The sequence below is a fragment of the Mobula hypostoma genome, chromosome 13 (assembly GCF_963921235.1).
Source record: "Mobula hypostoma chromosome 13, sMobHyp1.1, whole genome shotgun sequence".
NCBI lineage: Eukaryota > Metazoa > Chordata > Chondrichthyes > Myliobatiformes > Myliobatidae > Mobula > Mobula hypostoma.
This window is the reverse complement of record NC_086109.1, coordinates 54197797-54221523: the sequence shown is the minus strand read 5'-3', so window position 1 is coordinate 54221523 and position 23727 is coordinate 54197797. Positions and strand designations below refer to the sequence as shown.

Below are 23727 nucleotides of genomic sequence, written 5' to 3'. Positions count from 1 at the left end.
TATGTGACTAGGCGATGGATCAGGCGGGATAATAGTTGGGCATAGATTAAAGAGGCTGAAGGGCCTGCTTCTGTGTGATAGCACTCTGACTCTTCACGGTAACTTATACAGTATGTCCTTTGGTAATGACTTCATTGTCAACTTTGAAAATCCCCTTCTATTCTTTAGTTGATTATAATATAGCTATTCTATTGTGGATTTATTGAGGATGCCAGAAAGAAAATTAATCTCGGGGCTGTATATGGTGACATATATGTACTTTGATAATAAATTTGCTTTGAACATCGGCCAATCAGCGATCAGGATTGCTTGGCAAGAACAAATTAAAGTAAGGCAGGGGCAAGTGGAGTGGCCATGGTTGGAATGGACATTGTTAGTGGTTATTAGAGGCTTTAGCTCTTCAAGGTTCCTTTGGGTTGTTATAGCTGGGGATGATACTGGGGACACTATCCACCTATTAAAAGCTCCCTTTGGCGTGCGCATCAAATAGCCTCTGGCTCTGACAACCAAGACCCGCTCCCTGTCTTCACGTGTGGCCTAGCTGCTAAGCCTGGTGGAACTGTTTCTACTCACAGGAGAAAGGGCAAAGGTGGGTTACCGGCGCTTTAAAACCAGTTGCTTCGGTCAGATGGGGTTGATCAGCCGTGGTTGGCAGCTCATCTAGGAGAAGGGAAACTCTGATCTCAAACCTCCGCTGCCTTGTGGCTGCACCCACTCATGGAGAAGGCTTCGGGAGTAAACCCCGAGGGAAAAATCTGAAGATGGATTCCTTAAGGCGGTCCTACATTGAGTTCAATGCTGACTGGCAACTCCTGCGATGCTGCTGGTACCAAACTGTATCAGTCTCTGCCGTTCCTTTGGGTTCATCGGATTGTGGAGAGGGGGAGCTTGCTCTCGATATCGTACTGCCCTGGGCTGTGTATCCAGACAGCCAGGTTGCAACATCCATGGTCGACCCTGACCGACGGAGACTCTCAGCTCTTCAAAGCCTCGGTGAGGAGAGACCTGAGTGAGAGAAAGTGAGAAAGCTGCAGATAGATTTTTTTTCCCCAGTTTATTTATTGTTTCCTTTATATTTGCACAATCAGGACAGAAGGAATGCCAGGCAGGATAGTGGAATGCTCGTCTTACGGGACATGGGAAGACAGGCAGACCTCCAGTGTCCCTGACAACTGTAACTGCCAGAAGTGCATCCAGCAGCAGCTTCTAACACTGCGTAAAGGGGTTGAAGCTGGAACTGGATGAACGCCGGATCATTTGGGAGGTTGAGGGGGTGATAGAAAGGACAGAGAGAGAGAGGTAGTTACACCCAATGTACAGGGCACAGGAGATTGGGTGACAGTCAGGATGGGGAAGGAGTTAAACAGTCAGTGCAGAGTACCCCTGTGCCCATCCCCTCAACAACAGACTATCATGTTGGATACTGTTGGGTGGGGCACGACTAGCAGAGGAAAGTCACAGTGGGCAAGGTTCTGGCACTGAGTCTGGCTCTGTAACTCAGAACAGAAAGAGGGAGAAGAAACGAGCTGTGGTGATAAGGGACTCGTTACCCTGGGGAACAGAAAGGAAGTTCTGTGGACAAGAATGAGATTTCCGGATGGTTTGTTGCCTCTCAGGTGCCAGGGTCGGGGACATCTGGGATCGAGTCCTCGGCATTCATAGTCGTAGTCATAGTCATAGTCATACTTTATTGATCCCGGGGGAAATTGGTTTTCGTTACAGTTGCACCATAAATGACTAAATAGTAATAAAACCATAAATAGTTAAGTAGTAATATGTAAATTATGCCAGGAAATAAGTCCAGGACCAGCCTGTTGGCTCAGGGTGTCTGACCCTCCAAGGGAGGAGTTGTAAAGTTTGATGGCCACAGGCAGGAATGACTTCCTATGACGCTCCGTGTTGCATCTCGGTGGAATGAGTCTTTGGCTGAATGTACTCCTGTGCCCACCCAGTACAGTATGTAGTGGATGGGAGACATTGTCCAAGATGGCATGCAACTTAGACAGCATCCTCTTTTCAGACACCACCATCAGAGAGTCCAGTTCCATCCCCACAACATCACTGGCCTTACAAATGAGTTTGTTGATTCTGTTGGTGTCTGCTACCCTCAGCCTGCTGCCCCAGCACACAACAGCAAACATGATAGCACTGGCCACCACAGACTTGTAGAACATCCTCAGCATCGTCCGGCAGATGTTAGAGGACCTCAGTCTCCTCAGGAAATAGAGACGGCTCTGACCCTTCTTGTAGACAGCCTCAGTGTTCTTTGACCAGTCCAGTTTATTGTCAATTCGTATCCCCAGGTATTTGTAATCCTCCACCATGTCCACACTGACCCCCTGGATGGAAACAGGGGTCACCGGTACCTTAGCTCTCCTCAGGTCTACCACCAGCTCCTTAGTCTTTTTCACATTAAGCTGCAGATAATTCTGCTCCCACCATGTGACAAAGCTTTCTACCGTAGCCCTGTACTCAGCCTCATCTCTCTTGCTGATGCATCCAACTATGGCAGAGTCATCAGAAAACTTCTGAAGATGACAAGACTCTGTGCAGTAGTTGAAGTTCGAGGTGTAAATGGTGAAGAGAAAGGGAGACAAGACAGTCCCCTGTGGAGCCCCAGTGCTGCTGATCACTCTGTCGGACACACGGTGTTGCAAGCACACGTACTGTGGTCTGCCAGTCAGGTAATCAAGAATCCTTGACACCAGGGAAGCATCCACCTGCATCGCTGTCAGCTTCTCCCCCAGCAGAGCAGGGCGGATGGTGTTGAACGCACTGGAGAAGTCAAAAAAGATGACCCTCACAGTGCTCGCTGGCTTGTCCAGGTGGGCGTAGACACGGTTCAGCAGGTAGACGATGGCATCCTCAACTCCTAGTCGGGGCTGGTAGGCGAATTGCAGGGGATCTAAATGTGGCCTGACCATAGGCCGGAGCAGCTCCAGAACAAGTCTCTCCAGGATCTTCATGATGTGGGAGGTCAATGCCACTGGTCTGTAGTCATTGAGGCCACTGGGGTGCGACGTCTTCGGCACAGGGATGAGGCAGGATGTCTTCCACAGCACAGGAACCCTCCAGAACCTCAGGCTCAGGTTGAATACATGGCGAAGTACTCCGCATAGCTGACAGGACCTCCTGTGTGACAGCACAGTGGGAGGGTGAGTGGCCAGAGGTCGTGGTCTATATAGGTACCAATGACGTAGGTAGGAAGAGGGATGAGGTTCTATAAAGTGAATTCAGGAAGTTAGGTACTAAGTTAATGGACAGGACCTCCAGGGTTGTCATCTCAGGATTGCTACCTGTGCCATGAGTCAGTGAGGCCAGAAATAGGAAGATCATGTGGCTAAGGAGGGAAGTCGTCACATTTTTGGATTATTGGACTCTCTTCCGGGGAAGGTGGGACCTGTACAGCAGGGAGAGTTTGCTCCTGAACTGGAGGTGGACTAATAATCTAGAGTGAAGGTTTGCTTGTGCTGCATGGTGGAATTAAACTGGAGTTGCAGTGGGATGGGAACCAGGGTGCCAGAACAGATAGTGGAGAGGTTGCGGAGGCAGATGTTGGTAAGATCATAGTTAAAGGCAGAAGTTAAACACCTGAGCACAGTGGGACTAATGTTCTGAATTGCATATATTCCAATGGGAAAAGTATTGGTCACCAAATTACAGGAAGGATACTAATAAAGTTGAAAGAGTGCAGAGAAGGGTTACAAGGATGTTGCCGGGACTTGAGAAACTGAGTTACAGAGAAAGGTTGAATAGGTTAGGACTTTATTCCTTGGAGTGTAGAAGAATGAGGGGAGGTACACGCGGACCAGAAGGGCCAAGGTGGCCTGTTCCTGTGCTGTAATTGTTATATGGTTATAGGTGTATGGAGGGATATGGTCCAGGTGCAGATCAGTGGGACTAGACAGAAAAATGGTTCGGCACAGCCAAGAAGGGCCAAAAGGCCTGTTTCTGTGCTGTAATGTTCTATGGTTCTATGGAAGGCAAACAAGCTTAGGACGTGGATCAACACATGGAATTATGATGCTGTCGACATTCACAAGTCTTGTTTGCAGAAAGTGCAGGATTGGGGTTCAATATTCCGGGGTTCAGTTGTTTTCGATGTAACAGAGCGGGCTGGATTAAAGGTGGAGAGGTAGCATTATTTGTTAGAGGAAATGTCACTGCAGTGCTCAGTCAGGACAGACTGGAGATCTTGTCTATTGAAGGATGGAACTGAGGTATGACCATGTTAATGGGGCAATATTATAGACCATATAACAGTCTGCAGGATTTAGAGGAGCAAATCTATAGAGAAATCGCAGACTGTTGCAAGAAACATAAGCTTGTTACAGTAGGTGAGTTTAATTTTCCACATGTTGACTGGGATTTACATCCTGTAAAATGATTAGCTGGGATAGAGTTTGTCAAATATATTCAGGAAAGTTTCCTTAAACAGTACATAGACGTCCCAATGAGGAATTGCGCAATACCTGATCTGCTATTCGGGAATAAGACAGGACAGGTAACAGAAGTGTTTAGGATCTGCATCTAGTGAACATAATGCCATTAGTTTCAAAGTAAATATGGAAGAAGAGGGGTCTGATTCACGGGTTGAGTTTTAAATTGGAGAAAGGGCAATTTTGATGGCATCAGGATTGCCGTAGTAGACAAAGTAAAGGAGAATCCTCAGGGATTCTGCAGATATGTGAAGAGCAGAAGGTTTGCAAGGTCCTGTGGAAGATCAAAATCTATGCCTGGAGCCAAAAGAGATGGGGAGATCTTAAATGGATTTTTTTGCATCTGTATTTACTCAGGAGATTGTCACAGAGTCTACAGAAGTGAGGCAAAGCAGCAGTGAGGACATGGGCCCTATATAGATTACAGAGGAGGAGGTATTTGCTGTCTCAAGGGAAATTGGGGTGGATAAATTCCCAGGGCCTGACGAAGTGTTCCCTTGGACCCCATGGGAGGCAAGTGCAGAAATTGCAGGGGCCCTACCAGAGATATCATCCTTAGTGGCAGGTGAGGTATCAGAGGATTGGAGGATAGCCAGTGTTGTTCTGTGTTTAAGAAAGGCTCTAAAAATAAACCAGGAAATTATAGGCTAGTGAGCCTGACATCAGTAGTGGGAAAGCTTTAGGAAAATATTATAAGGAAGGTATTTTGTGTATTTGGATAGATAGGGACTGATTAGGGATAGTCAGCATGGCTTTGTGTGTGGTTACCAATGGTTACCAATTTAACCAATCTTATAGAGTTTTACAAGGAAGTTACCAGGAAAGTTGATGAAGACAAGGCAGGGGATGTTGTCTACATGGACTTCGGCAAGGCTTTGACAAGGTCTCGCTTGGGAGGTTGATTAAGGAAGTTCAGTCGCTCGGCATTCAAGATAAGGTAGTAAATTAGATTAGACATTGGCTTTATGGGAGTAGCCAGAGAGTGGTAGTAAATGGTTGCCTCCCTGACTGGAGGCTGCAGGGATTGGTGCTGGGTCCATTGTTGTTTGTCATCTATATCAACAATCTGGATGATAAAACGGTTAATTGGATCAGCCATTTTGTGGTTGGCCCGTAGATTGGGGCTGTAGTGAAATGCTATCAGAGATTCCGGCAGGATCTGGACCAGCTGGGAAAATAGTAGATGGAATTTAATGCAGAAAAGTATGAGGTGTGGCATTTCAGTAGGACCAACCAGGGTAGGTCTTACACAGTGAGCAGTAGGGCACTGAGCAGTGTGATAGAACATGGGGATCTGGGAATACAGGTCCATAGTTAATTGAAAGTGGCATCACAGGTAGGTAGGATCAAAAAGAAAGTTTTTGGCACATTGGCCTCCATAAATCAAAGTATTGAATACAGGAACTGAGATTCTGGGTGAAGTTTTATCAGATGTTGGTGAGGCCTAATTTAGAGTATTGTGTGCAGTTTTGGCCACCTACATACAGTAAAGTGTAAATAACGTTGAAAGAGTACGGAGAAAATTTACAAGGATGTTGCTGGGACTGGATGATCTGAGTTATAAGGGAAGAGTGAATAGGTGAGGACTTTATTCCTTGGAAAGTAGAAGATTGAGAGGAGATTTGATAGAGGTATACAAGATTGAGGGGTATAGCTAGGGTCAATGCAAGCAGCACACATCAAAGATGCTCATGAACACAGCAGGCTAGGCAGCATCTCTAGGAAGAGGTACAGTCAACGTTTCCGGCCGAGACCCTTCGTCAGGACGAAGGGTCTCGGCCCGAAATGTCGACTGTACCTCTTCCTAGAGATGCTGCCTGGCCTGCTGCGTTCACCAGCAACTTTGATGTGTGCGGCTTGAATTTCCAGCATCTGCAGATTTCCTCGTGTTTGCGTAAATGCAAGCAGGCTTTTTCTACTGAGGTTGGGTGGGACTATAACTAAAGATCATGGGTTAAGGGTGAAAGGGGAAAATAAGAGGAAACTAGTTCACTCAGAAGGTTGTGTGAGTGTGGAGAGTGCCTTGCCAGAGTGCAAGAAGTAAACTTTGATAGGAACATTGATGGGACGGGTTATGGATGGCTATGGTCCCAGAGCAGGTCAATGGGAGTGGGCAGTTTAAATGGCTCAGCACATACTAGGTGGGCTGATGGGCCTGTTTCTGTGCTGTACTGTCCGTGACTATGAACTTTGACCTATTTTAGTTAAACAGTCTTTTTTTTCAGTCTTTGAGGACTAGAATACAATCTGGGAGGGAAGATTTGCATTTACTAGATAGAAATGACCCTAAACACTCAAGTTTTCCAAGGAACAGTGAGCCACAAGGATAACTTGCCAATGAAAAGATGAGAAGTAAAACTGAGGAAGATGTTGGTTGACATACCCAAATAAAATAATGCAGATGCTGGAAATCTGAAGTTTAAAAAAAACTGGCTTGTGAACAGGCCAGGTAGCGTCTGAAGATGGAGAAACTTTCAGTTTTTGAGCCCACTGACCTATGTTCAGAACTGGTGGTAACAAGTTGTGGTATTTGGATATGTAATCAGTGTGGTACAGATATGGTACACGTCATATTGCTTCAGAGCTTTTTTTTAAATTAAGTTGAAGTTCATGTACATACGGTGTAACCAATTTCAACTGATACCTTTTTTAAAAAAAAACCTGACTCTTTCAAGCTTAGATCATTCTTTGTATTTTGAAATTTCTGAATGTTGCAGTCCAGCCACGTGGAGTTTCTGCCCGCAAACTGAGTTGGATCCAGTAAACATCGGCTGGACAGGGAGAGCTCCTTGGCCTCTCGGTTGAGGAGGAAACAGGTGATGATGGATAAATGATGAATGTTAGATTCCAGTGCCCCCTCAGCTAGATGTTTGGAGAAACGAGGGGAACTCAACCTGGAATGGCAACTGTCCTGACCTGCTGAGTTCCTCCTCTTTTATGTTGCTTCTGAAGGATTGTTGGGTGGTTTATTGCTGTGTGATAGATGTGAACAGAGAACACGTTTATCTGCATTTGCTGTAAAAGTGTTATGCTAAGTGGTACACTAGCAATCTGTGAGAAATATCGAGTATTTGGTATTGATGATTGAGGACCCTCACCATCTGGGACATGCCCTCTTCTCAGTACTGTCATCCGGGAGGAGGCATGGAAGCCTGAATCAGAATCAGGGTTAATATCACTGGGATGTCACGAAGTTTGTTGTTTTGCGGCAGCAGTACAGTGTTACACATAATAATACACAACCTGTAATTTACAACAGGTACTGCATATAGTTAAAATGAAATAAGTAGTGCAAAAAGGAAGCGAAAAATGAGTCAGGTAGTGTTCATGGATTCATTGTCCATTCAGAAACCCGATGGTAGAGAGGAAGAAGCTGTTCCTGAAACGTTGAGTGTGTGTCTTCAGGCTCCTGTACCTCCTCCTTGATGGTAACTGTGAGAAGAAGCCAGGTCCTGGATGATGGGGGCCTTTAACGATGGACATCACTTTTCTATGGGATTGCTTTTTGAAGATGTCTAAGATGTTGGGGAGGCTAGTGCCCATGATGGTGCTGTCTGAGTTTACAACTTCCTGCAGCTTTTTTCAATCCTGTGCAGTGGCTCCTCCTTACCAGAAGGTGATGCAACCAGTTAGAATGCTCTCCATGGTACATCTGTAGAACCTTGCGAGTGTCTTTGGTGACATACAAAGCCTCCTCACACTCTAATGAAATACAGTCGCTCTCTTGCCTTGTTTGTAATTGCATCAATATGTTGGGCCCAGTATAGATTTTCAGAGATATGGACACCCGGGGACTTGAAACTGCTCACCCTTTCTACTGCTGACCCCTCAGTGAGGACTGGTGTGTGTTCCCTCGACTTTCCCTTCCTGAAGTCCGCAATCAAGTCCTTGGTCTTACTGACATTGAATGCAAGGTGTTGATACCACTCAACCAGCTGATCTATCTCACTTCCGTATGCCTCCTTGTCACCATTTGAAATCCTGCCAACAATAGTTGTGTCATGCTCGATGTTTTAGGAACAACTTCTCCACCACCCTGAAATCTTTGACCAACCCATGAATACTATCACTTCTTCTTTTGTGCTATCCATTATTTATCTATTTAAGTCTATAGTGAAGATTATTCTGTCGTGCACTGTGCTGCTGACACAAAAAAAAACAGATTTCATGACGTGTGGTATTTGATTATAAACCGATTCTTCAAGTTTTCAACCTGTTGCAATCCCTTCCACTGGCACTGCTCCTGCTCTTTCCTCTACCTGTACTTTATTCTCTGTTCTCCTTGTTGTATGTCCTTCCTACCATCCACCTTAAACATGTTCCCTCTGCCTTGGATACACCTAACATTGGGTAAACTTCCTTACCACCCTGTCTTACCTATATGCTTCATAATTTTGTTTACCTCCCAAGTCCCCCTTCAGTCACGTCTGCTCTAAGGAAAACAAACCCAGCGTATCCAGTCTCTCTTAAACTGAAACATTCCATCCCAGGCAACAACCCAGAAAATTTTTGAGGAGGTACCAATGTGCATCGATGAAGACAGTGCAATAGATGTGGTTTACAGTTAGGTCCCACGTGGGAGATTGATCCAAAAGATTAAGACACATGGGATCTAGGAGAATTTGGATCCAAAACTGGCCTGGTATTTGGCCTGGAGAAAGAGGATGATGGTTTTTGTGATTGGATGCCTCTGAACAGTGGTGTCCCACAGGGACCAGTGCTGGGACCCTTCACTCAGTGGCAACTTTATTAGGTATCTCCTGTTCGTGGTCTTGTTCTGCTGTGGCCCATCCAATTCAGGGTTCAATGTGTTGTGCATTCGGAGATGCCCTTCTGCACACCACACTTGTAATGTGTGGTTAGGGTTACTGTCGCTTTCCTGTCAGCTTGAACCAGTTGGTCATTCTCTCTCATTAACTAACGAGGTGTTTTCACCCACAGAACTGCTACTCACAGCAATTTTGTTGTTGTTTTTTTTTGCAGCATTCTATATAAACCCTAGAGACTGTTGTGCATTAAAGTCCCAGAAGGTAATTTTGTGAGATATTCAAAACCACTAACAATCATTCCACAGTCAAAGTCACTTACAACACATCTCTTCCCCATTCTCTTGTTTGGTCAGAACAACAACTGGATGTTTTTGTGTATTAATTTGCTGCCACATAATTGGTCGATTTTATATTTGCATAAACGAGCCAGTATCCAGGAGTACCGAAAATTGCCACTGAGTGTACATGAGCGATGTATGTGGGGAGGCCAGTAAGTGCAGGAGACAGGAAGGTTGGAGTTGTTGACAGTGAAGAGATAGTCCAAGGCTGGAGGATGATGTCAATGTGTTGAGAACTGGCAGACTGGTGTAATCCATTCAGTGTGAGGTGATGCATTTGAGGGCGCTAATGCTGGGACGTGATCTATTGACGATGTATACCGTAGCCTCACTAGTGCTCACATGAGTACTGAAGAACAGAGGGACTTGTCGTGCAAAGCAAAGATCCCTGAAGGTGACAGTGCATGTGGAGAATGTGATTCATATGGCATTGGCAAGCTGGGATGTTAGTCAGGGCAGTGAATGTAAAACAGGGGAGGTTATGCTGCAACTTTACAAATCGATAGTTAGGCCTCAACTGGAGTACTGCCTGCAGTTCCAGTCACTGAACTAGAGGAAGGATCTGATGGTACTGCGGAGGTTTAGGGAAGGTTCACTAGGGTGGTGCTGCTCAGTTATGAGGAGAGACTGGAGAGGCTGGGTTTGTTCTCCCTGGAGGGGAGGAGGTGAAGAGGAGACAGGACTGAGGTAGGATAGACTGTAAGAAACTTCTTCATATCAGAGTGAGATAAAACTGCAGAACATAGATTTAGAGTAAGGAGAAAGATATTTAAGACAATTGGGCCATTCGGCCCATTGAGTCTGCTCTGTTATTCAATCATGCTGAATTTATTATCCCTCCCAAACTAATCTCTTGCCTTCTCCACGTAACATTTGACTAAATAGGAACCTATCTCTCTGCTTTAAATATACTCAATGATCTGGCCTCCACAGTTGTATGTGGCAATGAATTACACAGATTCACTCTACTCTGACTAAAGAAATTCCACCTCATCTCTCTTCTAAATGGCTGCCCCCCTATAGTCGCCCCTCCCTCCACTATAGAAAACATACTGTCCACATCCACTCTATCTAGCCCTTCCAATATTCGATAGATTTCAATTAGATTCCCCCCCACCCCCCCATTCTTCTAAATCTCCAGTGAATACAGGCCCAGGGATATCAAATGGTCCTCATATGTTACCTCTTTCATTCCCATGGTCATTCGTGTGAACCTCGTCTGGGCCCTCTCCAAAGCCAGCACATCCTTTCTTAGCTAAGGGGCCCAAAACTGCTTGCAGTACTCAAATTCAGACCACTCTAGTGCCTTGTAATGTCTCAGCGTTACATCCTTGCTTTTATATTCTGGTCCTCTCAAAATGAATGCTAACATCGCATTCACTTTCCTCACCCTAATAAAGCTTCAGCCTATATTAATCTTGATGCCATCAAGGAATTAACTATCCCAACTGAACTATCTAACTACAGTGTCTTTCTCCTCAGAGAAAACAGAAGTTATTAATTTATGGTCATCCCCGGCTCTGTATCTGGTTCCCTCTTTTTGCCCATAATGTACTCTGCCCTTTCTCTGGTAATCAACCTGCTCTTGTAAAGTACTGGGAGTGCTAACAGTTATTGTTCATCGTTGGGAAATTGAATGCAAAGTGGGGAGTTCATTCTTCATTTGAAAGGTGGTGTGAGCACATGTGGAGTGCTGAACTGAGTATTCATCTGCTTGTTAAATGAAGAAAGTAAGTGTGTTGGGAGTGCTGCAGAAGAACTTTTCCAAACCAATAACTGCAGGTTGTACTGCATTCTGAGGAAAGGTCAGACCAGCCAAGTTTAAATCAGCTGCAGTTCAGAAGAGTAACAGGAGACTTGACTGTTGACAGGGTGGGTTTACAGAATGTTTCTTCTTGGGGGGGTGGGGGGAGGAGATTGGAAGTTACTGCTCTTCAAAAAGAAGAGGGTTGTTCACTTAAAATGGGGGGAAATTTGTTCTGAGAGTGAGTCTTTGGACATTTCTTCTTCAAATGATGGTAGAAGCAGAGCCTCTGAATATTTTAAGGCTAAGGGTAGGAGTCCTTGATGAAGGATCTTGGCCAGAAAAGTTACCACCGGCAGGAGGAATGCAAAGTTGGGGCTGCATTTCTATCAACTATCAGTGTTACTAAATGGAAGCACAAGAATGAGGGCTGAGTGGCTTTCTCCTGCCCCGAAGTTGTACGATTGTAGGTGCAGTCACTGTTTTAATGTAGGCAACCCAAGATCCCACAAACAGCAATGTGGTAATAACTGGATGAGAGCTGGTTTTTATAATCCAGCATTTGCGACCGGAGTGCCATGTATCCTTGGGACTTTCAAGAGATCACCACAGTCAAAAAGTTCAACTCTGCAGTGCTTCCAGTCTGTGCAGAGTCCGGTGGAAAATGTGATAAATGATGCTGTGTGTTGGTTGAGGGAAGGCTATGTTGGTCATTGGAATGGACGTCCTTTATTTCCAGCTGAGCCATTGAGTTGATCCCACTGGCTTGGTACACAGTTTATTAGTGGACAGAATAGTACACAGATCAAGTGAACTGAGTGAAGGGAAGGGATCTGAGGAAACGTTTGTGGTTTTGGGCCAAGGACTTTCATCTGGGCAGCATCTACCAAGTACCATTGCACATAATTGTGCAGATGCTGCAAATCTTGAGCTACACACACACAATGCTGGAGAAACTCAGCAAATCAGGCAGCCAGGTAGGTGCTGTCCGACAGGCTGAGTTTCTCCAGCATTTTGCGTGTTGCTCAAGATTTCCAGCATCTGCAGAATTTCACGTGAAACTTTCTCCTTCTAGAAGATGGTGAGAGGAGGGACTCTGACAGGATGGGTGAGGCAGACCTCTGACTGCATTGAATATGTACTTGGTTCATGACCTTTGGTTATCTACGGGTGGGGAAATGGGCATAGGCAGGACCATCTCATCCTTGGCTGATGAAGATTCGATGTGAACTTGATTCCATTCTAAGTACTAAGCTTTCCTTTCTAATCTATATCTGACCTTTACATGCAGCCATTTGCAGGTTTGCTATTGGTTCACATGGACTTTGTTAATGTTTCTGCTCGGTTTGTTTAAGTGTCAATCCGTTGCCAGTGTTACAGATAACACATGACTTCACTTCAAAGCCCTACAGAATTTTTTTCTTTTTGCATCTTGAAGTCGGGAAATGCTTTGGTCGCTGAGCTGTTTGTGATCAGTTGCAACATCTGTGCTACAAATAGCACATACTAGAGACTTTACGTGTTGGATGATTTCTGGGTGGGCCTATTTGAAGCTGGCCAGCCCTCTGGTTAATAACCTGGAGCGATGTTTCATTGGATGTTGTGAGCTGAAGGAAAGGCCCCTGCTCAGGCTGCAGAACCACATGATAAGCAGCTGATGCTTATTAGGGAAAGATCCAGTCTTTGTTGCTCATGACAGTGCCTTGTGTTAGGACTTCTGGAAGCTCATTTTCGGTTCTCATCTATTTTCCCTGAGTTTGCTTCCGGTGGATTTGTAATTAGTTGGTGGGAGGTGTTCTGACTTTCTGTAATCCTCTCTCCCCAGCCTCTGACTCTGGATGAAACGGGCATTTTATCAGTAAGACAAGCCCTGGACTTGGCTGCACAGTGGGAATTTGGATCTGGAAAATTCCTGACAGCGGTGCTGCATTTCACAAAGCATTGAGGTATGGTGTGTTTGGCACTGTTTTGCATCATGTTGAAGTAATGGTGTGTTTAGCACTGACGTTACCAATTTCTTTGGTCACTTGGAACAGTATGAATTTTAACTTGACTTAGAACCAGCAAGGAGCCTTGGCTTTCTGATGATTGGCAGGGTTCAAGTAGTTCACTGCTCTGATCTTATTCAGTAAAATGGATTTTTTTTAAAAGTTTAACTCTGATTCACTAATGACGTGAAGCAGTGAGTGAATTAAACAGTTAATCAGTCAATTGGCTTATTCACTCAAAACATTGGTTTAAGGTATATGAAGCCACCTGAATTTGAGAATAATGTATGCATTTTGAAGCATAATAGTGGCTTGTAACTTTAATTAAAGCAAATAGTTGATTTAATACTTGCATTCTGATGCAAACAGTTACTGTTTTGTTCGCAAATTTGCATCAGCCAGGCCCTCTTCAAATGACAATATGCCACTGTAAATTGTTGGCTTTCTGGGAGGGATCAGATTCCCTTTTCGTCATTTTAGCTTGTGTCATCTGGTAGAGATGGCAACTTACAATGACATGTTTTCCCCAGGATTTAATTAATTTTCACCTTTTTGTGCTGGATTCCGACTCAATACTGACAGCTGGATCAGGACTCAGAATAGACTTAGATCCACACCGCCTCCATGCAGGCTCTAAAAGTGTTACACAGCAAACCATCACTTTCTTTTCAAATCATTCACTTTTTTTTGTAGAAAGCTGTGATTGCAAAACAAAGATATTTTGTGTTTTTCCCTTGGGCTAAGTCAGTAAAATGAGTCAAATCTGCCTATAATTGGGCTTTGCAGATGTTGTTTAAGTGGCTACAAATCAGTCTCCTTGATACCTTTCAGTGCAAATGGGTGATTTTTCAATTGGCTCCCCTTCACTGTACGCTCACCATACATATCGCTGGTAATGACGTTCCTTTCTCAAAAGAAGCTGTGTTTTTAAGTAACATTTAACTTAACAAATAATAGCTGAAGAGGAGCAGCTTAGTAACTGTGCGCTTGTCCATGCTGTGCACCGCCAATGAACGTTGCTATTTTTTTTATCAACTAAATATAGAATACATCTCCTTCAGCAATGCTACACTGTGGAACATTACGTGATATTTTGCAAGTGCCCTTGGGTATGTTTAAGAATAAAAAGTGTATTTCCATTTTTATAACCACATTTTGTACACGATGACTCTTTATCTGATGTTTATTTGGGGAGGGAAGAGCAAGCAAGTTAACTGACCATCTTCCATCTGTTTGGGGGTTCTGGGTATGGAGATACCCCAGGTTTCTTTAGTCATAGTCATACTTTATTGATCCCGGAGGAAATTGGTGTTCGTTACAGTTGCACCATAAATAATAAATAGTCATAGAACCATAAATAGTTAAATAGTAATATGTAAATTATGCCAGTAAATTATGAAATAAGTCCAGGACCAGCCTATTGGCTCAGGGTGTCTGACCCTCCAAGGGAGGAGTTGTAAAGTTTGATGGCCACAGGCAGGAATGACTTCCTATGACGCTCTGTGTTGTATCTCGGTGGAATGAGACTTTGGCTGAATGTACTCCTGTGCCCACCCAGTACAGTATGTAGTGGATGGGAGACATTGTCCAAGATGGCATGCAATTTAGACAGCATCCTCTTTTCAGACACCACCGTCAGAGAGTCCAGTTCCATTCCCACAACATCACTGGCCTTACGAATGAGTTTGTTGATTCTGTTGGTGTCTGCTACCCTCAGCCTGCTGCCCCAGCACACAACAGCAAACATGATAGCACTGGCCACCACAGACTCGTAGAACATCCTCAGCATCGTCCGGCAGATGTTAGAGGACCTCAGTCTCCTCAGGAAATAAAGACGGCTCTGACCCTTCTTGTAGATAGCCTCAGTGTTCTTTGACCAGTCCAGTTTATTGTCAATTGGTATCCCCAGGTATTTGTAATCCTCCACCATGTCCACACTGACCCCCTGGATGGAAACAGGGGTCACCGGTACCTCAGCTCTCCTCAAGTCTACCACCAGCTCCTTAGTCTTTTTCACATTAAGCTGCAGATAATTCTGCTCACACCATGTGACAAAGTTTTCTACCGTAGCCCTGTAATCAGCCTCATCTCCCTTGCAGATGCATCCAACCATGGCAGAGTCATCAGAAAACTTCTGAAGTTGTCAAGACTCTGTACAGTAGTTGAAGTTCAAGGTGTAAATGGTGAAGAGAAAGGGAGACAAAGAGGCTGTGGAGCCCCAGTGCTGCTGATCACTCTGTCGGACACACAGTGTTGCAAGCACACGTACTGTGGTCTGTCAGTCAGGTAATCAAGAATCCATTATACCAGGGAAGCATCCACCTGCATCACTGTCAGCTTCTCCCCCAGCAGAGCAGGGCGGATGGTGTAGAACGCACTGGAGAAGTCAAAAAAGATGACCCTCACAGTGCTCGCTGGCTTGTCCAGGTGGGCGTAGACACAGTTCAGCAGGTAGACGATGGTATCCTCAACTCCTAGTCGGGGCTGGTAGGCGAACTGGAGAGGATCTAAGTGTGGCCTGACTATAGGCCGGAGCAGCTGCAGAACAAGTCTTCATGCTGTGGGACGACAATGCCACCGGTCTGTAGTCATTGAGGCCGCTGGGGCGCGGCGTCTTCGGCACAGGGACGAGGCAGGACGTCTTCCACGGTACAGGAACCCTCCGGAGCCTCAGGCTCAGGTTGAAGACATGGCGAAGTACTCCACATAGCTGAGGGGCACAGGCTTTGAGCACCCTGGTACTGACACCATCGGGTCCTGCAGCCTTGCTTGGGTTGAGACATTTCAGCTGTCTTCTCACCTGTTCAGCTGTGAAGCCCACTGTGGTAGTTTCGTGTGGGGAAGGGGTATAGTCATGAGAGCAGGGTGGGGGACTGTGAGAAGGGGTAGGAGGGGAGAGTGGAACATGTGTTGGTGGGGGGGCCGACAACAGATGACTCGTGGGGGATGGGCAGGGGCCACAATGTCAAATCTGTTAAAGAACAGGTTAAGTTCATTGGCCCTGTCCACACTGCCTTCAGCTCCTCTGTTGCTAGTTTGCCGGAACCCAGTGATGGTCCTCATCCCCTTCCAGACCTCTCTCATTTTGTTCTGCTGGAGTTTCCACTCAAGCTTCCTCCTGTACCTGTCTTTAGCCTCCCTGATCCTGGCTTTCAGGTCCCTCTGTATTGCCCTCAGCTCCTCCCTATTTCCATCTCTAAACGCCCTCTTTTTAGCGTTCAGGATGTCCTTAATGTCCTTTGTCACCCATGGCTTGTTATTTGAATAACAAAGGACAGTTCTTGTTGGAACATTGCAGTCCACACAGAAATTGATGTAATCAGAAATGCATTCTGTGAGCCCATCAATATCCTCTCCATGTTGCTCACAGAGTGCCTGCCTTTACATTGGGGTTCTGAGTGTGGAGTGACCCTGGGTTCCTTTACATTCTCTAACTGGCAGTCAGTTCAGCTTGCTTGGCCATCTGCTTGTGAGCTAAACAAGGTTTGTCTAGATCGGAGTGTAGGTGAGGACTGGAGCGCAGACAGCCCACTCTAGAGCTGTAGTGTGTCCAACCGGGGTGAAAGAAGGATGAGAAATAAGGAAGGTTGAAGAGGTGATATTGGCATGCAGTGTGGCCACGTAGTGCTGGGCGTCTGTACCTCTTTCTGCAACTAGATCATTGACTTCATCACGAGACCACAGTCAGTTCAGAGCATCTCCTCCTCGTGACAATTGACACAGGCACACCTCAAAGATACGTGGTTAGCCTACTATTCTACTCTCTGAACACTTCTGACTGTGTGGCTTGGCACAGCTCAAACAACTTCTATAAATTTGCCAGTGACACAGCTGTTGTTGGCAGAATCACAGATGGTGACAAGGAGGTGTACGGGAATGAGCTAGATTGGCTGGTTGACAGGTGTTGCAAAGACAGCTCTGCACTCAACGTCAATAAGGCCAGGAAACTGATTGTTGACTTAAGGAAGGAGCAGTCGGGAGAACACATGCTGGTCCTCCTTGAAGGGTTAGTGGTGGAAAGGGTGAGCAGCTTTAAGTTCTTGAAAATCTATCCTGGGTTCAACAAATTAATACAATTACGAAGAAGGCACAACAGCGGCTATATCTTATTAGGCGTTTGCGGTGATTTGGTATGTCACCAAATACTCTTGCAAATTTCTGCAGGTGTACCGTGAGAGCATTCTGACTGGTGCATCACTGTCTGGAATGGGGCTTTAATGCACAGGACAGGAAGAAGCTGCAGAGGGTTGTAGACTCATGAGCATAGAGTACATCGTCAATAGTGGATGCCTCAAGAAGGTGGCGTCCAACATGAAGGAACCTCACCATCCAGGACGTGCCCTCTTCTCGTTGCTACCATCAAGGATACCGGAGGCTAAAGTCACTCAATGTTTTTGGAACAGCGTCTTGCCCTCTGCCGTCAGATTTCTGAATGGACCGTGGACACTAGCTCACTAATTTGCTGTCTTTCTGTACTACTTCTTTTTGTATTTCCCGTTGTAGCTACTACTAATTTTTTATGTATTGTCCTGTACTGCTGCTGCAAAACACCGAATTTCACAACATTTATTAGATAATAAAACTGAATCTGATTCTGTTGGAGCTCATGCACGAGGTCCCAGTGCCAAGAAAAACTCACTGTTTAGAGTCGATTGGTTAATTTACTGGGCTGTTTATGTGGAGGTATGAGAATCTCACAGAGATGGCTGGGGAATTGAAATAGGGTAAATAAGTCTGGAGTTGAAAGGTCAGCACCAATAACATGGCCACTAAAGGACTAAATAACTACTTAACACCCAACCTGATTCAGTAAGGTCTGTCGAGGAGGGGCATCTCCCCGCCGTGCCCAGTCTGGATTGTGCCTGACTCCAGAACAGAATCAGAATCAGGTTTATTATCAGCGGCACGTGTCATGAAATTTGTTAACTTAGCAGCAGCAGTTCAATGCAATATAGAAGAAGAGAGAAAAAAAAAATAATAAATTAATAAGTAAATCAATTACAGTAAATGTATATTGAATAAATTAAAAATCTTGCAAAAAATAGAAATAATATAAATTAAGAAAGTGAGGTAGTGTTCAAGGGTTCAATGTCCATTTAGTAATCAGATGGCAGAGGGGAAGAAGCTGTTCCTGAATCACTCAGTGTGTGCCTTCAGGCTTCTGTACCTCCAACGTGATGGTAACAGTGAGAAAAGGGCATGCCCTAGTTGCTGGAGGTCCTTAATAATGGACGCTGCCTTTCTGAGACACTGCTTCTTGAAGATGTCCTGGGTACTTTGTAGGCTAGTACCCAAGATGGAGCTGACTAGATTTAAAACCTTCTGCAGCTTCTTTTGGTCCTGGGCAGTAGCCCCCACCCCCATACCAGACTGTAATACATCCTGTCAGAATGTTTTCCACGGTACATCTATATAAGTTTTTGAGTGTATTTGTTGACATGCCACATCTCTTCAATCTGCTAGTGAAGTATAGTTGCTGTCTGGTCAAAGAACACTGAGGCTGTCTACAAGAAGGTTCAGAGCTGTCTCTATTTCCTGAGGAGACTGAGGTCCTTTATCATCTGGCGGACGATGCTGAGGATGTTCTACGAGTCTGTGGTGGCCAATGCTATCATGTCTGCTGTTGTGTGCTGGGGCAGCAGGCTGAGGGTGGCAGACACCAACAGAATCAACAAACTTATTCGTAAGGCCAGTGATGTTGTGGGGATGGAACTGGACTCTCTGACGGTGGTGTCTGACAAGAGGATGCTGTCTAAGTTGCATGCCATCTTGGTCAATGTCTCCCATCCACTACATAATGTACTGGGTGGGCACAGGAGTACATTCAGCCAGAGACTCATTCCTCCAAGATGCAACACAGAGCGTCATAGGAAGTCATTCCTGCCTGTGGCCATCAAACTTTACAACTCCTCCCTTGGAGGGTCAGACACCCTGAGCCAATAGGCTGGTCCTGGACTTATTTCGTAATTTACTGGCATAATTTACATATTACTATTTAACTATTTATGGTTCTATGACTATTTATTATTTATGGTGCAACTGTAAGGAAAACCAATTTCCCCCGGGATCAATAAAGTATGACTATGACTATTTATAACTGCATCGTTATGTTGGGACTGGTTTAGGTCCTCAGAGATCTTGACACCCAGGAACTTGAAACTGCTCACTCTCTCCACTTCTGATCCCTCTGTGAAGATTGGTGTGTGTCCCTTCATCTTACCCTTCCTGAAGTCCACAATCAGCTCTTTTGTCTTACTGATGTTGAGTGCCAGGTTGTTGCTATGACACCACTCCACTAGTTGGCATATCTTACTCCTGTACGCCCTCTTGTCTCCAGCTCAGATTCTACCAACAGTGGTTGTATCATCAGCAAATTTATAGATGGTATTTGAGCTATGTCTAGCCACACAGTCATGGGTATATAGAGAGTAGAGCAGTGGGCTAGGCACACATCCCCTGAGGTGTACCAGTGTTGATCGTCAGAGAGGAGGAGATATTATCACCAATCCGCAAAGATCGTGGTCTTCCGGTTAGGAAGTTGAGGATCCAATTGCAGAGGGAGGTACAAAGGCCCAGGTTCCATAACTTCTCAGTCAGGATTATGGGAATGAAGGTATTAAATGCTGAACTATAGTCGATGAACAGCATCCTGACATAGGTGTTGGTGTTGTCCAGGTGGTCTAAAGCAGTGTGAGGAGCCATTGAGATTGCATCTGCCATTGACCTATTGTGGCGATAGGCAAATTGCAATGGGTCCAGGTCCTTGCTGAGGCAGGAGTTCAGTCTAGTCATGACCAACCTCTCAAAGCATTTCATCACTGTAGATATGAGTGCTACCAGGCAACAGTCATTCAGACAACTCACATTATTCTTCTTGGGCATTGGTATTATTGTTGCCTTTCTGAAGCAAGTGGGTACTTCTGCCCGTGCAAAGTGATCCTCCATGTGATGACTCTCAACTGGTTTGACAGATCTCTCCATTCAAGGGGCAACATGGTTTGGCCAATAAATGATGTTCTGCTTCTGTGAATGAGTCCTGTTCAATAAAAAATATAATTATCTAGACACAGGAGTCTACAGATGCTGGAAATGTGGAGCAACACACAAGATGCTGGAGGAACTCAGCGAGTCAGGCAGCTTCTATAGAGGAAAATTGACGGTTGATGTTTTGGATCAAGACCCTTCATCAGGACTAGCAAGATGGGGATAGCCGGTCTAAAAAGGTGGGATAAAGATTGGAGCAAGAGCTGGGAGGTGATGGGTGGATCCAGATGAGGGTGGTGGTAGTCAGGATGTTAGCTGGGAGGTGATGGGTGGATCCAGATGAGGGTGGTGGTCGTCAGGATGTTAGCTGGGAGGTGATAGGTGGATCCAGATGAGGGTGGTGGTCGTCAGGATGTTAGCTGGGAGGTGATAGGTGGATCCAGATGAGGGTGGTAGTAGTCAGGATGTTAGCTGGGAGGTGATAGGTGGATCCAGATGAGGGCGGTGGTAGTCAGGATGTTAGCTGGGAGGTGATAGGTGGATCCAGATGAGGGTGGTGGTCATCAGGATGTTAGCTGGGAGGTGATAGGTGGATCCAGATGAGGGTAGTAGTAGTCAGGATGTTAGCTGGGAGGTGATAGGTGGATCCAGATGAGGGCGGTAGTAGTCAGGATGTTAGCTGGGAGGTGGAAGTGATAAAGTGCTGAAGATGGATTGAAAATACTGTTTCTACTCTGCCTAGAGATTAATATAGCTGAATATCGCATTTGTTATTTGATCATCCCACCTACACTGGCAATGACTGCAATGGTGCCCAGAGATTGTCCTAAAGACTGGAATTATACAATGTGTAAGATTTTTAGTATTTCCAGATCTTCAGCCAATGCACGCACTTGGGTTCAGCTGTGTCTTCCTCCTGGAGTTGTGGGTTTTCCTCAGCGCTCTTGGCAAAGTGCTAGACCAGACAATCTACTCCTGTCCTGCTGGAGCTGCCTGTCCTCCCAGTCTACTTTTCCTTCAGACTCATACAAACTCTGAGAAGGTCAGATTTTGGGGAGTTGGAACAGAGGTGGCGTACAGATGAGGTTCAGCCATGAGTCAGAGTGCTCAAAAGGCTGAATGGTCTGCTGCTGTTTCCTTGGTGTCTTTCATCTTCAAATCTGATTAGTCTCCCTTTTTAAATATGAATAACTTCCTCACACCGTGAAATATGAATATGTTTAACTATGTGATTGTTACATCCTGTCTCAAGTTTAGTTGAGATGTTAAGTCCGGTTTGTTCTTCAGTTGAAAAAAGAAATGGCAAGAGCAGAAATGATTGTAAAGACCCATCAAGGCCACATTTTGGCTTGGGAACAGAATGTTTGTTTTATTTGTAGTTAAGTAAATACTTCAGTACGTAGAAATAAATACAATAGATTCTACAGATGCTGGAGATCTGGAACACAAGCACAGGAAGTGCTGGAGGGCCTCAGCAGGTCAGACAGCATCTATGGAGGGGAATAAACTGTTGATGTTTTGAACAGAGACTGTTTATCAGGACTGGAAAGAAAGAGGGTAAAAGCCAGAATAAGAACAGCCCTTGGAGTGAAGTATCTCCAAGGCCTTCATGCATAGGCAGGGCTGTTGCAGATTGACTCAGAATGAGCTGATCATCAGCTCTGCGTGAAGGCTCCTTGTTTCAGTATACACTGGGAATAGGGGAGAGGGTGGATATTTTAGCATTGCCAGTGGTCAATGGGGTATCTTGGTATTCTACCTTTCCCCAGTGTTGCTGAGTTCCCTTTGTGTAACAAGTGGCTGGGTGAAGAATGAGCCGGGTTTATGCACAGATAAGGTGAGTTTGAGGTTGGGGCAATAAAAAAAAAACCTGCTTAGTTTGAGGCCCATCACACATCTGTTTCCATAGTAACGATTTCATTGGTCATCATGTCCTAGAACAGGGGTCCCCAACTTTTTTTGCACTGCGGACCGGTTTAATATTGACAATATTCTTGCGGACCGGCCGACGGGGGCGGCGGGGGTAGGGGGGGGGGGTAGGGTTGCCAACGGACAAGAGTAGCAGTCAAATACATTGGGTTCACCCTGAGAAAAACTACAATGACCATGAAGCCTTGCGTGGGCACCAGTGCGCATGCGTGTTGTACGTTCCGATTTTTCCTGCAAATCGTTTTTGGCGATTCTGTCTGGGGGAGTGGGGGGTGGTGTTGATAACGACCGGAATATAGGTGATAGGTGGCTAATATACTCAATTTCATTTCTGAAAGGGTTTATCTAACAAATTTAATATTAAACACACAGCGCATATTTTCCTTGCATGAATATAGTGATAAGTCAATTATCAGGGGAGGACAGGGGAGCTTGAAGTAAGTGTTGAACGAACTTCCAGTAGAAGTGGTAGAGACAGGTTCGATATTATCATTTAAAGAAAAATTGGATAGATATATGGACAGGAAAGGAATGGAGGGTTATGGGCTGAGTGCAGGTCGGTGGGACTAGGTGAGAGTAGCGTTCAGCACGGACTAGAAGGACAGAGATGGCCTGTTTCCATGCTATAATTGTTATATGGTTATATAAGTCAATAGGATCATAACATTTTAAGTAACGTTTGGATATTAAACACACAGCATATATTTTCCCCGTATGAACATATAAAATCATTGCAACACACCAATATCACTGAATCAGTGGGAGCCCTGGGCTTGTTTCCCTGCAACAAGATGGTCCTATCGAGGGGTGATGGGAGACAGCGATACTCGAAGGGGGTTCCTTATGTCCAGTCTATTCCGCAATTTAGTTTTCGTTGCATTCATTGCAGAGATATGTTGGAAATGGAAGCAACGTTTTCAGAGCTTTCGTGGCTATCTCAGGATATTTATCCTTGACTTTGATCCAGAATGCCGGCAGAGATGTTATGTCAAACATACTTTTCAACCCGCCGTCACTTGCAAGCTCAGGGAGCTGATCTTCTTCCCGCGCTGACATGGATGACGCGCAGGTAATGACCTGGCGTGCGTTCAAGCTCAACAGCGGGCGTGACAGGGAATGAGGAAAGGTGCAGCTGACTCATATCGCCAAATCATATCGTTTCCTCGCGGCCCGGTAGCACATGCTTTATGGACCGGTACCGGTCCACAGGCCGGTGGTTGGGGATCGCCGTCCTAGAACACAATAGCACATAAGCAGGCCATTTGCCCAAGTAGTCCATTCCAGCCTGGTCTTCTGTCTACTCCCACCTAGACCCCCTCCTTACACCTCTCTCATTCATATACCTATCCAAACTTCCCGTAAATGTCAACTGACATCCAGTATGTCTACTGACAACTCGTTCCCTCCTTGCACCACCCACTGAGTGAAGAAGCTTCCCCTCAGTTTCCCCTTAATTGTCCTCATCCACTAAATGCATCTGTCAAGGGGATTCAGTCTCTGCCATTCTAATATCCAAACTTGCTGTGCTTTAATGAA

General features: G+C 45.3%; 1 protein-coding gene across 6 annotated transcripts in view; it reads left to right on the top strand.

Annotated features, from left to right (window-relative positions):
* rab27a (RAB27A, member RAS oncogene family) overlaps window positions 1-23727 on the top strand; it is a 201105-nt gene that overhangs the window by 81936 nt on the left and 95442 nt on the right. For 4 of the 6 annotated variants that reach the window (XM_063066502.1, XM_063066508.1, XM_063066503.1 and 1 more), the window contains exon 2: window positions 13116-13236. The exons of 1 other annotated variant lie outside the window; for it this stretch is intronic. The gene's annotated coding sequence lies outside the window, so the exon portion shown is untranslated. Of the gene's footprint in view, window positions 1-13115; window positions 13237-15402; window positions 15565-23727 lie in introns of those variants that run through there. One more of the 6 variants, XM_063066505.1, reaches the window with a different exon arrangement.